The following is a 4,645-nucleotide window of genomic DNA, read 5'->3' on the forward strand; positions in this document are numbered from 1 at the left end:
AAGATATGGAGAAGATTGCAGTTGGAGAAGAAGCTTTAAAGAAGTTCTACAAGAGGTATGTCTTCAAACCCATTTTTTTTTTGCAGAAGCATGCTTTATATTATGTCAAAATTAATGAATTTGAATGCTTAGATGATCCTTGTTCTTCTGCTGCGATTGATACAATCCTATAATAAAATGAATTAGACTTTTAAAATCTATAACAAAAAAAAAAAATTTCAAGCTCACATAGGGTCAACAAACACAACCTTTTTTTAATAGGTAAAATAGGTCAATAACTTATGAAACTAAGGTTATAAGAAAACTCACCCAGAAAGATCCTGTCTAAGGCTAAAGGTACTTAAGTTGACAGTTTACGGAACAACTGCTACCTAGGGATCGAGCTGGATTTTGAGTTAGGTTAACCCAGTTTTATGAGCAAGCGTGAGCGATGTGATATTTTAAAGAGTTTATCACTTAGACATCATAGATTAAATTCAGTATAAAATTTACACTCATATAAACACCTAGACTTAGGATATATTTAATTACTTGGAATATACCTAAATAAAAGTATACCTAAACTATCTAGAACACTTTAGTGGGAGAAAAATTATTTTTAGCTCTCACGTCCCTAAGAGTTCACACCGTGAGATCCATGCTCGGCTTTCTGTCTCCCCTAGGCACAACCTCCATTCAGAAAATGTTTGCATGGGTCAATAACAAGGTGAATAAGGGAAGTGATTCATAGTAAGTGGGAGAAGGAAGTGTGTCAACACATCCTAGGGTCTTCTCCATTAGGTTACATCGTGAGATTCCCATGTTCCGTCTACATGTCATCCTAGAGTGACTACCCATTCGAAGGGTCGTAACATGGGGATCGAAATAACGTAAACTTAATAAATGAATAGGGTCTCTAAAGTCCATTATCAGTATTGTCTTTCCATTCAATAGCTTATTGGGATCGATCTCTAGGATCTAAAAGTGGAAGGTTACACTTATGAGAATTACTGAGTGTTAGTAAATTCTTAACCAAAGGAGCGTAACTAATTGCTATAGGAATAAGAGTTATTCTAGTATTAGTATTTAGTCAAGAATGTCTTGATTCAGTGAAGGAATAATTGACTGTCCCTCGGTAGCAGTTATTCTGACTCACTGAAGTATTGTTGCAAAATCAATAAATTATAAAGGTACATTTTTACAAAAACTTAATTGGATTTAATAGCAATTCATTAATAGAACTTGTTTATTTTTCAGCATGTCTAGCTCATTAGTTCAACTACTCACTTCTGAAAAATTAAATGGAGAAAACTATGTTCGTGTTTGTGCAGCGTACGTTCGTGTGTTGTTGTGTTGATGTGATCGAGCATTCATGATCAATGAACTTGAAGATGAGTCTGCAAAGGTTTGTTATTTTATCCTTAATTTATAGTAAAGCATGCTGTAATTTCTGTATTTCACATAACAGTATGTTTCCGTTTGTGATTGTAATTGTAAAGTTCATATACGATTGAAATTTAGAAAAATCCTTCCGCTGCTCATTGATTACAAAATGTCTTAAAGATGGTGCTAAAGGAACTAAGATATGCATTGATTGCAAAATGTATTAATGTCTTAAAGCCAAAATGTAATACAATACAGAGATAGGAGGAGAGATAGGGGGGTAGATGCAAGCAATCTCTTGCTTTTCATCCGAAATGAGTCAAGGCTACTGGTGGCACCATGGATGGATGGTGGAGAAGTCTCTCTCGAGCTCTATCTCCAGCAAAACTCCGGCCATCACTCAAAAGGGGGCTATAGAGGTGAAGAATCCTCAAAAAGTGTCTTGCTCATTGTAAACTCCGAACTCTAAGTTTCCTAGATAAGCATGTCTAGTCAAGGGAATGTTATATTAAATACTTGACAATTGGAAATCTATGTTTATTTATAGGAGTTGTCGAGAAAGGAAAAAAATATTAAATGAGGAAGCTCATTTATTGGCTTTGGCTGGAGGCACTAAATGTAGGGGGTGACGTGGCGGTTTAATCCTTGAACTCGGAAGGCGGCAGGAAGATTAAAAGGAAAGGAAACTTCAAAAGTGTGGTTTCGGTAATTGGCATGAGTAAATTTAGTGAAATTAGTGCCATTTAAAAGTTAGAAGAATCTAGTTTTCGAGGTTGTCTTGCCAGAGAAAAATTCCAGAGGAGAAGAACAAAAAGTGAAGAATTTGCAGAAGAGGTAGAATCTCAGATTAATCGGGGCCTGAGGTGAAGATTGGAAGATCCAGGCCAAACCATAAGGAATTTTTAGCTGAAATTTTAAGGTAAGAAAGTCTAAACAAGTTTGTAGAAGGAAGTTTCTTGAAATGAGTTCTAGATTTTGAGTTATGAATTTTTGAAGTTGAAACAGAGAATCTGTGCAGAAGCAGACAACTGCTTGGGAAGAACAAGCAAACAACTCACCGTGGAGAGCGAGAGCAAGATGAGGAAGATGAGGATCTCGCTCAGGATGATAATCTCGCTGATTTTGTGATGAGGATCTCGCCCAAGGAGGAAATCTCCCTAGAGATGAGGGCTGAATCTCACTGGTGAGGAAGCCAAGGTTTTTAGAAGAGGTGAGTATCGTTAGGATGAAAATGTTGCTCAGAAAAGCTTGATCTCACTCATGATGAGGATCTCACTCATGAGGATGAATTCACTCATGTTGATCATCTCGCTAGAAATGCTGTCTTTGTTGATGAAAGTTCCATTAGTAAATGAACTATTTGAAGTATTTTGCTAAGAATTCTAAGTAGTTTAACCGGAAATTATGTTCTTTCAGGCCAAGAAGAGCTAAGAAAGGCGTATAAACCATTAAGAGCCCCGATGAGCTGTGAGTGACTAAGTAAACTTAATGTTTTCAATACTTATGCATATAAGGTCAAGTAAGTTACAGTGATGTTAATGGTGAATTTATACTCCCTCAAGCAACAAATGGTTAATGAATAGCTTAACGTATCTACCCTAGCTTGTATATGTTTAACACAGGCCAAGGTATGTTGTGAAATCATTACAAAAGTTAAGATTCTAATGTTGAAATATGCTTCCTAGAGGAAAGCTATGATAGAATGAGTTCTTATGTAAATGATATGCAATGAAACTTAATTTGATGCTACGAAATAACCCGATACTGAAGGACATGGAGAAGGTATCTGGGTAATAGTACCTAAGGTATTGACGGTACTTAGAAAACTCCACATGCACGTAGGTAGTTCTGAATGAAAGGTCGAAGTATGGGTCTCTTAGGCCATACACCACCAAAGGGAGGCCGAAGTATAGGTCTCTTGGCCGGTAATAGATGTTGGGAGCTAGAGCGTTGTAGGCTCGTTCTCAATTAAGGAATAATGATGTTTAATAATGTACAAGAATGGTTTTAGGCTATATTTAGAGAAATTTGCTTGAGATATTCATCGGTATACTTACATATTTATAGTGATGTAATGCATGACGTAATATGAATCTATAGTCACTCACTGGGCTACTAGCTCACAGATTTTATGTGTTTTCCTTTTTTAGGTAGAGGTCAGATTCCTCAAGATTGATCCTGTTGCTGCTTGCCACTGAAAGGCCCGGCTTATTAAGAAGATTTAGGTTGATGATCTGTTTATGTACACATGTTTTGAGAAGAACTAGGGCTTTGTTAGAGTTATTTGGGCCCATCTGTGGATATTTCTCCCTTAGATGTTATGTCATGGCTATATGCATGTGTTTATATAATATTATGTAGAACCTTAAGGAGGCATACTGTATGCATACATTATTAATATTTAACAGGTTGGCATTTAGATTGGAAGGCTAAGGTGGTAAATGCTGGCAGTAGGGCTAATAACTACCACGGTCATATCCTCTTCCAAATTAAGAGGGTAATCTAGGAGGGGGTGTGACACTCATGCTCTCATTTGTGATCACAAAAATATGCCTTAAGGCAGAAACTCGGATGATTTGAAGTGAAGATCCAAGGTGTTATTTATAGAGCTCAAACGCTGACAGCATTGATGATTGCGTTCTGACTCACTACTATCTTTGCCGCGGTATGGGCAATGTCAGCATCACCTTATCTTGTTGATACTCCCAAGGTATGCTTTCAAGTTTGTTTCTCCTGAAGTGTCAACGCATTCCACCCACTCGGCGATCAATCTTCCATCACGGTCATCAATCTGTGGACACAACATTCCATGCAAGGAACTAGTCTTTATGAAACTTTGCATGCGGTTACTCTTGCGGTGGTCTGAGATCGACGCATGTGGTCAATTCCTTCAATATTTGCGAAAATAGATACTTTGATGCGAAATAACGCATGATATAGGGTTAGTGAGGATTCTTTGTGCTGGTCGACGCAAGCTCACTTTTCCATATGAATTCTTGGTATTATTAACGCATATTTTGCTTATTAGTCGTCATAATTCTAAGTAAAATGCTACAATAGCTTGTATTTCTACAAACTATCAATAACACTTACCTAGCTTTCACCATAAGAGCATTGTCACATTTCAACACGCATGCTTCACGAAATATAAACATTTAGCTTTTACAATCTTTAGCATTCAGCCTTGACATGTGCGAGAATTAGTAAAACTTATTTAACTAGCTTAAAACATCATGCTTAAGAAATGCTATGAAATCTTTAAAATCATAGGTATAAACTTTAG

This window comes from Benincasa hispida, chromosome 4 (assembly GCF_027475165.1).
Source record: "Benincasa hispida cultivar pf3 chromosome 4, pf3_genome.v1.1, whole genome shotgun sequence".
Classification (NCBI taxonomy): Eukaryota; Viridiplantae; Streptophyta; class Magnoliopsida; order Cucurbitales; family Cucurbitaceae; genus Benincasa; species Benincasa hispida.